The sequence below is a fragment of the Pinus tabuliformis genome, chromosome 5_2 (genome assembly GCF_031772625.1).
Source record: "Pinus tabuliformis cultivar Carrire ecotype Pingquan chromosome 5_2, CPIR1, whole genome shotgun sequence".
Classification (NCBI taxonomy): domain Eukaryota; kingdom Viridiplantae; phylum Streptophyta; class Pinopsida; order Pinales; family Pinaceae; genus Pinus; species Pinus tabuliformis.
Window position 1 is genome coordinate 909,800,251 of NC_142306.1, and position 13,021 is coordinate 909,813,271.

Below are 13,021 nucleotides of genomic sequence, written 5' to 3' on the forward strand. Positions count from 1 at the left end.
GGTATGTTTCCTAATCAAAATATGCAATTTCCTATGAATGATCAGATGTATGCACAAAACTCATGGAATATACCTATGTCGTGGCAGCATGGAAACCAATCACAAAATCAATGGAGACTGTCTCAACAGTATTCCCAATCCTACCATCAGTATCCTCCATCATACCCACCATACTCACAGCCATATCAGCAGTACCAACAGCCATATCCATCACATTCACAGTCATATCAGCAGCACCCTCAGCCAGTTGTTTATCAGCCCCAACCTTCTCAACAAACTCTGCCTGCTCCTCCACAAATAAATGTACCACAACTTCAATTTCCAACTAATCCACAACCTCCTAGACCCACACAAATACCTGCTCAAACTGTCCCAAATCCGAACAATAGAGCAGAGAGGCCAGCTTATAATGTAGAGGAAGGAACCTCCTACTCCACACTGCCCTTGCAAAACATTAATTTGAGGTCTGGTAGGGTGCTCCAGAAGGATTCTCTAATAACATATCAGCAAGAAGAAAACTTAGAAAAAGAAAATGAAATGACCACTCAAACAAAACCAAGCAGTGAAACCAAGGACAAACAGATGCAATCACTGCAACCACCTTTTCCAGACCGTTTGGTCCAAGTAAAACCATCATTGCCTCCACCACAATTTGATGTCTTGGATGAACTTAAAAATGTCTACATAAAAATCCCTTTGCTGCAAGCTATAAAGGACATTCCTATTTACACCAAAGCCATCAAAGATATGTGTCTCAAGAAACCTGCTAGAAAGAGGATTGATCCTCAGACCATTCATGTTTTAGGAAATTTAGCAGGCCTTATGACCAATACCATCTCCATGGAGAAGTATGTTGATCCAGGCATTCCAAAAGTGACCACCATCATTAACAACATACGGATCCCAAACACTTTGATAGATCTTGGAGCTGCAATCAATGTCATGACCCTTGAAACTATGAGAACACTCCAACTCATGAATTTGCAACATACCACAATTGTTCTTGAACTAGCTGATAGGTCCAAAGTCATTCCTGAGGGGATTTTGGAAGATATCATCGTCTCACTGGACTCTTGGGAGTATCTGGTGGATTTCCTAGTCCTTCAACCCAAATCCAATCTAGGAGGACATCCTATCATTCTAGGTAGACCATGGTTAGCGACTGCTGATGCATTTATTGGATGCCGATTAGGTAACATGATTATCTCTAGAGGGACCGAAAGGAAACAACTCACCCTCTATCCATAGACACAATCACCTGCAGTGACACATAACTTGTGGCTTGATGACAAATTTAATGACAAAGAGGAGGTACAATCTGTTTTTAGCATTGACCAGATCTATGATTTCCATGAAGACAATACTGATTTGGTAGAATTATTTCTCTCACAACCTGATGTATCCGAAAATTTGAGAAATGAACAATATAATGTTGCAGATGTACTTCTAGCTCAAAACTTTCAAGAAACATGCACTATCCACTCCTTGCAATCTACATTTCATGACATCTTTCCAGTTCAATCCATCACCAATACACAAAGTCAAGTCATAGAGATCAGTCCAGGGAAAACTTTGAACATCGGCAACCACCTAGACTCATCTCAACAAGAAAAATTGATTAGACTCTTGACGAAGTACCAAAAAGCCTTTGCTTGGGATTACACTGACATGCATGGGATTCACCCCGACACATGCACTCACCACATTTACACTGATAGCACCATTAAACCAGTGAGGCAACCACAAAGAAGAATGAACCCCATGCTCCAAGACATTATCAGAGAGGAGTTGCAAAAACTTTTGAGAGTCAACTTTATATATCCTATTTCTGACAGTCAGTGGGTATCCCCATTGGTTATTGTGCCTAAGAAGAATGGCAAGTGGCGTATCTGTGTTGACTACAGACAGCTGAACAAAGCCACGCTCAAAGACTACTTCCCACTGCCATTCATCGACCAAGTGTTAGACACCCTAGTCGGCAAATCATCATTTTCCTTTCTTGACGGTTTCAGTGGCTACAACCAGATCCGGATTGCCTCTGAAGACCAGGACAAAACCACCTTCACCTGTCCTTGGGGCACCTATGCCTACAATGTTTTGCCATTTGGACTTTGTAACGCTCCAGCTACATTTCAGCGAGCTGTGTTAGCTATCTTTGCTGATTTGATTCATGATGGTGTTGAAGTGTATATGGATGATTTTTCAGTATATGGCAATTCTTTTGAACATGCATTAGAAAATCTAGAGAGAGTTTTGAAAAGGTGTATTGAAGCTAACCTGTCCCTCAACAACGAAAAGTGTTTCATGATGCTAAATGAAGGGATAGTGTTGGGCCATTATATCTCTTTTCAAGGCATCCAGGTTGACCCAGCCAAGATACAGATTATTGCCGATTTGCCTATTCCACAGAACCAGAGAGAGGTAAGACGTTTTCTCGGGTATGCTAGCTATTACCGCAGATTCATTGAACATTTTAGCAAGATAGCCTTACCTTTGTTTAAACTTCTAGCCAAAGATGTATTTTTCAATTGGACTGAGAACTGCCAACATGCATTTGAACAACTCAAGAAGAAACTATCTACTGCACCAGTCCTGAGAGGGCCTAATTGGAGCTTACCATTTCATATTTTTACCGATGCATCTGACACTGCCATAGGTGCATGCTTAGGCCAAAAAGAAGAATCTTGTACATATGCAATTTATTTCATTAGTAAAAATCTCACACCTGCCGAGCTAAACTATACAGTTACAGAGAAGGAAACACTTGCCATCATTTATGCTGTGAATAAATTTCGCCATTATATAACTGGTTATGAAGTCTTTGTACATACTAATCACTCTGCCATTCGACATCTCATGAATAAACCAATAACTAGTGGCAGAGTTACCATATGGTTACTATTGTTACAGGAATTTAACATCACAGTGTTAGATAGACCAGGCAAAGAAAACCAGGTGGCAGATTTCCTATCTAGACTGCAAAATACAGGTGAGATTGTTCCTGTTGAGGATTCTTTTCCGGATGAGCACTTATTTGCAATTTCCATAGTAACTCCTTGGTTTGCTGATTTAGCTAATTACTTGTCTACAGGTAGGACACCTCCACATTTCACTGCAAAGGAGAGGAAAAGACTAATCAAACAAAGTGCCAGATATTCATGGCTCAATGGCGATCTCTTTTACACTGGTTTTGATATGATCATTAGGAGATGTGTACGAAATGATGAGGTAATTGACATTTTAAAATCTTGCCATGATGAACCGTGTGGTGGGCATTTTGCAGCGAAGCGGACAGCCTTCAAAGTTCTTACTCTTGGATACTATTGGCCATCCATTTTCAAGGATGCCAAGAAGTATGTAAAGAGTTGTGACAGCTGCCAAAGGATGGGCAGACCCACAGCTACCGATCAGATGCCCCTTCAGCCCCAAGTTCACTTGGAACCATTTGATAAGTGGGCTCTGGACTTCATAGGACCTATAAACCCAGCCTCTAACGGTAAGAAGTACATCTTAGTATGTACTGATTATGTCACAAAGTGGGCAGAAGCAAAAGCACTGGTAAGAGCAACCGAACATATAGTAGTCAATTTCCTTTTTGAGGAGATCTTTGTGAGGTATGGAGTGCCAAGAGAAATTGTCACTGATCAAGGTACCCAATTCACCTCAAAGCTCATGAAGGACATCACAGACAAGTACCAAATAAAGCATAGGAAAAGTACCCCCTACCATCCATAGGCCAATGGGCAGGTGGAATCCACCAACAAGACTTTGGAGGGGATCATTACCAAAACTGTTGCAATGAACCGCAAAAACTGGGAAGAAAAGCTCAAGGAGGCACTCTAGGCTTACCGGATTACTTGGAAAGATACCACCAGATTTACACCATACCAATTGGTGTACGGTAAGGATGTCATACTTCCTATTGAATTCCAAATTCACACTTTTAAATTAGCTGTAGATTTACTAATTGATTTGGATCAAGCACAAAAAGAGAGAATCCAGCAGTTGAACCAGCTGGATGAGATGAGGCAGCAAGCAGAACAAACCACCACCCTCATGCAAAAGCATAGGAAGCAATGGCATGATTCACACATTAAGAATAAGCACTTCAAGGAAGGTGACTGGGCTCTGCTTTTTGATTCAAAATTCAAGGATCATAAAGCTAAGTTCACCACCCATTGGATGGGCCCTTATGAAATTGTTCAGGCTTATGACAATGGTTCAGTAAAACTCCAAACTATTGATGGCAAAGGTCATTCTTTCACAGTCAATGGTCATCGCCTGAAGCTGTACAACAAGCCCATCAGCAAGCAAGATTTTCTGCATACACTATCTCAGCAAGAAGAGGTTGAGGTACTGCAGCCCTCAGCTGCAGTATCACTGCCTTAGTTTTATTTCCTTTCAATTTCAAAATCAAGAAAAAAAATAAAAAGAAAAAAAAAACAAAAATAAATAAATAAATAAAACAAAAACTAAAAAAAAAAATATATATATAATAATGGGTTAGATGTGAAAACCAGTATCTGGCACAATCTAACCCCGAATTCCTACCTGAAAACCAATTTATTGGCGGGTATGAATTCTCTTTCTATTGTTTCTTGTTTCATTCCTTAGTTGCATCATGACTTGAGGACAAGTCAAACTTTCAGTCGGGGAGAGGGAGACATCTGTTCTATTACTTTTATCTCTCCCTTGTAAATTCTTCAGATTTCTTATTCTATATTTCACTGTAAATTTCCAACAGCAGCTTGTTACCAGCATTCCAGACTTTAACAAATAAGCTGTTCTGTCATGATTTTCAGAGGGACCTGGTTATAAATATTTTGCAGGGGGACCTGTTCTGTTCAAGACATCTATGCTATTAACACCAGCAGCAATGGGACCTGTTTAAGATATTCAGAAGGGACCTGTTAAAGCAATTGACTCCTGTTTGAGACATTCCAACCAGCAGTAATGGGACCTGTTTAAACCATTCAGTTGGGACCTGTTAAAAAAAATTCTTGACATCAAAGGCTACTTCAACAGACTTCCACCAAGACTTCCAGCAAATTGCAAACTCAGTGAACCTGTAACAATACAAAGAGCTGCATGAACATCTTCAGTTTTTCCAGGGGACCTGTATCTTCAAATTTTCTTAAGGGACCTATTGCATCTTTAGTTTTCCAAGAGACCGATTACATTTTCAGTCTTCAAAAAGGGTCCTGTACATTCCAATTTTTCAAAGGGACCTGTTACATCTTCAAAACTTTTCTCAAAGGACCTGTGTATTCAACCTCCCTCAGAGGACCTGTCAAAAAGAACAGTCAAAAGGATTAGCAACTCAGCATGTCAAATGATCAACAAAAGAGTAATGTATTTCTGTTCTTGGGCATTTAATTTCCTAGATTAGTTTTTAATGTAATTTTGGTGACTATAAGCTGTTGTAATTGATTTCAAGGACACCTTCATACATCCACTTATCACCCTTATCCCACCAAGTTTCATCATTTCCCTACATCAACCTATCCCTAAAACCCATCACCAACACATTCACCATGTCATATACCCTACAGGCATACCAACATTCTCTACATGACCGAGTATAATTGAAAAGGGCACGTGGTGAGCTGTGTGTTTGTTTTTTTTTTTTTAAATACAAAGGATGAGATAGAAGCGGCCTATATATATATTCTTCACCCCATACAGTCAAATCATAACAAGCGGCCTATATGTTTTACACCACACACACCCGAATCATAACCTCGCCACCCAGCATTATAGCTCAGCACTATGGGTACGCTCTCAGTGTTCTTATGCTAACATGCATACAAGCGTACAACACTCTGTTTTTAAATAAATGATTACATTGTAAGGCGATTACAGGTTATTTCACATCCTTTCCACCCTCAGTTCCCATAACTTACAAAGTGAAAGAGTGAAGCAAGGAACGCGAGGAGATTGTTATCATTCGAGTAGAGTTACAAAGTGAAAGAGTGAAGCAAGGAACACCGAGGAGATTGTTATCATTTGAGTGGGGTTACAAAGTGAAAATCTGAACAAGGAGCGTCGAGGAGAGTATCACTGTTTGGGGTCGGTTTACACAGTGAAACTGGTGAGCGCCGAAAAGGGAAGCATCACCATTCTATCTCTAACTTCCACCACAGTCACATCGACCAGCCAAGCACCATAATTGAAGACTGAAGGAAGCGGTATATGCCAGGTAACCAACTTGACACTTCTGTGTTTAAATTTTAAATAGTATAGACAGAGAAGGGTTCGAGGCACAACCCTCTGCCATCACCATGACTAATAGGGTCGAACCCAGTACATTTGACAGCTCACAATACCATAACGATTGCATTGAGATTCTTAGAGAAGCACAGTGGTTACCTTTTCTGGAAAAATTCCATGGGAGTAATGAGGAAATCACCAAACAATTTGCCTTCACCTTTAATGGAGAAAAGGCCCTAATAGGCACCTTCTCCTTCAGAATCTCAGAGGATACTATAGCTCAGGCAATTGGACTCAGTCCTGAGGGAGAAAAGTACTTTAAAACTAAACAATTCAAGGAGAAATCATGGACACAGTTCATGTCCAGATCTAGAGTTTCCTCAGTAAACTGGAAGAAGGGAGTTCCAAGAAGCTGGTTAGTTCATCCTTGGGATGAAATGGTTTACATCATCCAAAAGTTCATAACCTGTGAAGGTAGATACAACATTGTTTATCTATACCACATCAAGCTACTCCTCCATTTAAAGAAACAATGTGTAATCAGTGTGCCATATTTTCTGCTGCAAAGTTTAACAAAGATGGCCAAAACTATCCAGAAACAAAAAGGGAATGAGGACAAAATCCTGTACCATTTTGGCCTGATTAAAATCCTCATTGAACATGAGTTGCAGAAGAGAGGGAAGCCATGGAAAGATTTCTTAACTATCAACCAAATCAGAGATGAGGAGGAAAAAGAAGAAGTGCAAGAAGATTCTGGGTTTATGAAGGACATAGATGAGGAAATTCCAGTGTCCAAGGCTAGCAGAGCACCTCAACCTGTGGGCAGCATAAGGACCAGGAACATGCAAAAAGAGGATGCCAAGAGGGCTGAGAAAGACAAAATTTTTACCACCTACTCCCGAAGAACAAGGAGGACACCAAAAACTCAGCTGCAAGAAGACCAATTTGAATCTCACGGCCCTGCACAAATGGATGTTGAAAGTGGTGATCATTCACCACCAGCACCAAAAGTTGACATAGAGGTGGAAAGCCATAACAAACAGGAAAAATGTTCACCACCTCCCACCAAAAGACAGAAGAAGTTAGAAAAACAAATTGAAGAATTGAAAGAAGAGCTCATGGAAGCTAACATGTTGGAAAAGGTTATTAAAAGAGAAAATGAAATGCTCAGGGCGCAAAGCAAAGAAACACAGAAGACAAATGAAAAGCTAAAAAAGAATCAGTGAGTTAGAGACTGAGCAATCTGAGATTTCCAACTGGGCCACTAAGTGGTACAATTAGAAGAAGGCTCTTAAAGAGAAATATAAAAAGTTAAAGCAGGAGCTCAAGGGACAGAAGGATCACCAGGTGAAGAAGAATGTAGATACCTTGCTCAAGGCAGCAGAGATCCATGCAGGCACAGAGTTCAAGGGGAGTACTTCTGGGGTAGCATGAGGACATGCTAAGTCCTTAAGTCGGGGAGAGATGTTGGTATCATCCTAAGACCCTTTTTCCTTCCCAAAAACATATCATTTATCCATACATTTTCATCATATATCCCTCAAAATCCTTGAATATTGATTATTAATCGTTCTATAGTTATTAAATTGCATAGAAATTAATTTAGGGGTTTTATGTTCCAGAATTAGAGGTTTTTGATGACATGGTTACAGGAAGTACCCACATCCTGTAATGAGCTTACCGTTTGACATGTGGCGCAGCAGATGAGCTAGGACGAAAGGCATGGGCGAAAAGCAGAATGTCCAAGCATGGACAAACACCTCTCACCCAGCCAAATCGAGCCTCCTATGCATGCGGTCAACTTAAGTCAAAGCAGGGCACTCTGACAGGGAAAAGCAGAAACAGCATCGTTCCATTTTTCATTTTAGTCTTTTTTATTTTTGAAACACTTGGTATGGAAACATTTTGAAAAGGCTATGTAATAAACGCGACAACAGCACTATGTACATTCATTGTATCGATGACATAGCTGTGCGTACGCATATGTAAATACAGTCAGGGTTATGTTTAGAGTTTAGTTGTTGAATTGTTGAATCGTATTTCTCAGAACAGAGTTTTAAGTTAATACACAAACCTATTTACAGTCACGACCGTGTGTATCCTTCTTGCGTGATTTGATAGCTGATCAGTTGTAACCAGTATACCCTTAGGCGCGGATGGGCCCTGCGTTCTTCGATTGGTATACTGTTCACTTGTTTTGTTACATTCCGATTATCACATGTTCGCACAGTATTCACATAGATTTTGATTTATATCACATGGTTTGCATCACAGTTTCGATTTACATAGCTGTTGATTTACATATCATACGGGTTGCATAACATTTATATAAGCTTTCAATTCCTACAGCCTTTGAATTTCATTACATAGATATGGTGTGCGCTTATGAACGGTTTATGGTTATGTTGAATGGTCAGCACTAGGATCTGGAAGGGAGTCTTGTAAGGGATTCGATCCCTGTGTGACTCATAGAGACATTATATCATAAACTCTGTTTTGCTTTACAGTTCATTTATGCTTTCTTTATATAGTTTGATAGTGTAAATATCTTTGCATGCTGTGTGTGTTTACCAAGCAAGGGTTTTCTGAGTGATACCTCTGTAAGGAGGTTAGAATCATTTCCACATTCATACACAGTACTTAGATTCATGATTTGATTTGATAGATACATCTCATGACCAGCATTGTAATCAAGTATATCAGTAGGGTAATCTAGGTGTGTGAATGATAGGCTGCAAATTCCGGTCTTCCGTAAAGAAGCATTGTATCCTACATCCTACTCACTTGGCCAGAGATTCTTTATGTCTATATATTTTAGACCACGCCTCTAAGCTTACGCACCTCGGTCGATATTAAATATAGAGTCCAGTCTAGTACCCTAGCTGGAATCACTACACAGATGTGGATGATTGAGGCAGTGTTTCTACCTCTGTTTTTCGTCTGATTCAGCTGGAGAGTTTGAGGGGGCGGGGAAGGAGTGGCTACCTTTGCTGCTCTATTCCTCTTTTCGTGCCTCTCCTTTTGCATTGGGTGGACAGATCTAGTGCTTTTTGTTCTCTATTTCTATCCACTGAAGCTTGGCTGCTTGGTGCATTGGTGCCATCCCCTGCACCTCTGCACTATTATGTTGTTTTTCTTGTAATAGATGGGTTGCCTCTTCAGGTCTGTGCAATATTGGCCTTTTGGGGTTTATTTTGGGCATTATTATGCAGATTAATTGGGGTTTATACCTTTATTTGATGCCCTGTCTGAGGGCATTTCTGGATACTTCTTATGGAGTATTGTTGTAAGTGGCTCTGTCCACGTTTCTGCATATGCTTCTAGCATTATGTAATCATCTTATATGAATATAAGACTATCTTGCTTTTTCTTCCTGAAAAAATAAAAAATAAAAAAATCCTTTGGATCTTTTCTGAAGAGCTTAAAATAAAAAACTATAGCCGAAAATAGAGCAATCGGCCAAAATTTTCTTCTTGGTCGTGTAATAAAAAATACACTTCTGATCCATTTCCCTTTTTCTTATAAAATAGTTAAATACATATGCAAAATTGCTGTTGAATAACACACCCATCCAATGTCCCCTGCCTTGTACAAACTAAAATGTCTAATTTTTCCAAATCAGAAGTGTCTATGCTCGAACATATTCTGAGCATGCTGGAAAACATCAATTGGAACTGATATTATCACCTCCCTACCATTTGTACCAAAAATAATGTCTCGACGCTCCTAGATTTTTATTTTGCCACCATTGACCTGTTGAATCTCAAGAATAGTCCTCCCTGTACGACGAACTATTACACCAACACGCTCCTCAAGAACAACCATCTTAAATGATGTGTGTGTACTAGTTTCTACTAGGAGTACACCAATTGGAACATGAATTTTCAGTGCAACCAATGGTGCCATCAAACCCTTATTATTTTGTGAATTAACTCCATATACACTGGATCCATAATTTGACAACCCGTATCCTATTGAGGTATAACCACTAGGAATGCCGTGAAATCTAACTACACTTTCACCTGTATATGAGAGTGCCACATTTGCATATTGTGCATAGTTGGTATCTTCTGCAAGATTTGAAATAATAAGGAAGATTTCCCACAGTTGTTGCTCCAAAGTAACATTTATAATGAGAAGTCGATCACTGACACCAAGTAAGATTTGGTCTTTGGAAGATAATTTAATACTGGCTTGTGAATATTTAACGAATGATTTGGTTGTAGCTCCTCCCTTTCCAACATCATTGTTATCGTTAGCCTCACTCAACATTTTTTTGGAGAATGAGATTAATCACGGTGAGTATTTCATTGATGGATATGTCATTAATATTATCCTGCCAGTTGTTCATCATGATTGCGTGAGCGCTAAATCCTAGCCCCTGATTGTGACTGAAAATCACTAACAGTAGCACCACCCTTCCTAATAACTAATCTCGTTGCTACATTTGATATGATGAACTTGAAACAGGAGGATGTCTTGCCCCCTTCCTCCGAGGATTCGAATATCAAGCCGTCCCTCTTGGGAGAATGAGAGGGCGATGCATTGTATTTGGAAGCAGATGACTCAAGGGTATCCATGTGTTACATGTCATTTTGTCGCATTAGGCAATGACTATCGGTTTGGATCTTTCACTATTCACAAATGTGTCTTGGAGCATTTCCCTACAAAGTTTGAATCTAAATCATCCCAAATAAAGTGGAATTCCTAGATCCCATAGTACAAAACCTTACTTTTAGCTACCTGCATAGTTTTCTAGTTGATTTCTGTGCATACGCAGAGAAGACCATTAATATATGTGCATAAGTATGCACTGTCTTCAACTATGACCTGCAAACATGACTTAAAGTACGTAAAAATAAAAAGTAAAGTTTAGAAGCATTGTTGGTAGTATCTATCCCAACCAACAAGCTTCGAATGGATGCCTAATCAATACCGATCCCTCCTATCATGGAGTAACTCCCCTTCCTTTGTGGAACCTCTATCCCACTAATAGTGGATCTCATCCCTTGGAGAATGGATCCATAACTTCCCATTCTTGGCCTATAAAGCTACTACAACTTTAAGGATTGAGGGAGGATTGTTGGAAGTAAGTTTACACTGTTGAGACTAGGTTGGAATGATTTTCTTGCAAGGGAGAGGGTTGGAGATTGTAGAAGGAACTTGCAACATCAAGGCTACGTGGTTGTAAGGATTTTCTCCAATTTTATGAATATATGCAATTGTTCTTTCTTAGTTACATCTTCATTGGTTTAATTTGTAGGATTCCTTGATCACCTACATGGGTTTTGGTTGCATAATTGAGCAGTTTATATATATAATTGGTTAATTAGTCCATTTATCTCTTTGATTATATGTCATACACTTTGATCTCTTGTTTGTCTCTGTCTTTGCAAATCTCTTTCAGGACACTGTGGAGAAGTTGTTGGGAGCGGCGAGAGGACATCTAAATAATAAAGGAGCGAGTGGTCGAAAGCGTTGAGGGGCTTCATCAATCATTTCGTTAAACCAGTAAGAGGCCTCTCTCATTCTATTTTCTTTCAGTTAATTAGAGTCTAGAGAAAGGTAGAAATTCATGTATGTTTGTTACTAGGGTTCTTTGTAGTCTTGGGAGATCGCTCTTGTCTGTAAGAGTGATTTGTCCACATAAAAAATTGGTGACTCCATTGGGGAATCGTTCCAATATCCATTATTTTTCCTTGTTTGACCTTTTAAACCCACTGCATGAGCCTTCCTTGAGTGTCCTTCCTTGAGTGTCTGGAAATTTTAGAAATTTGGATTTTGGACTGGAATTGATTTTTTTTTTCTTTTTTTTTTGAATTTCCTAGCTGTGTACACTTTTACTTTAGGCACATTGTGCACTTAAGCGCATTTTCCTTTTAGCAACAGATCATATTGTCACTGGTTTACTCTAGAGCCTGCGCACATGCCTGAAAATTTTAAAAAAATCACTTATTTCCTCTTCAAATCAAAACTTTTTGTTTTTTCCTGTTGTTTTACACCTGTTTGAACCTTCTGTAAGTGTTTGTTAGTCTAATTAAATGTTATTTTGGGTTTTGCTTGTAATTTGTGTTGTTTTACAAATTAGGGTTGAGTCTTGTTTCATGAATGGTTGACCTATCAAAAGAGAGGTTTGTTGGTACTATTGAATTGACTGTCTATCTTTCTTCTATTGAATATACCAGGTTGTAAGTCCAGTTTTCTCTTTTGAAAAAGTTTATTTGGAATATGAAAGTGAATGATTTACAAGATTAGGTTTTGTTTATGAAAAAACTTGTTATACTTGTTTTGAAATGAAAAATCATTTTTCTTTCTATTCACTGAAGTGTTCATGAATTGAATTAGTTACTACAAGCAAAGTTATAACATTCCATTAGGGAAAACTCATTTTTAATGATTATTAGTTTCTTGTTGCATTGTTCGAATTTCTGAGTGATTGTATGAAAAGAGAGATTTCTTGTTTGCTTGTGTTATTGAGAAAAGTGAAAATTTGAAATTGTTTTCAATGTTCGGGTAATTTGCAATTAGATATTTGCATTTTAGGAAAATGGTTATAGTGGGGTTTAGAGTTTTTGTTTATATTTGAATTGAAAAAGTGAAAGACTCTTTCCTTACTTGAGATAGAATTTCATTGAAACAAAAATATCATATCCTCATTTTCGATTGCATTAGGATTGCGTCAAGTCATAATTTCATCAAGTTTCACATCCATTACCTTTGCGTAACAATAACTATTAAAATAAACACTAATTAAAATAAATCTAGAAAGTTTTATTCTTAGGGCTCTTTTTCACCTACAGTAGATTAGCTT

At 38.7% G+C, this 13,021-nt stretch overlaps 1 pseudogene; it reads right to left on the bottom strand.

The window, feature by feature from the left end:
- Nucleotides 1-9,740: 9,740 nt before the first annotated feature.
- LOC149162255 (protein BTR1-like) lies at nt 9,741-10,790 on the bottom strand (annotated as a pseudogene).
- Between the last annotated feature and the right edge of the window lie 2,231 nt (nt 10,791-13,021).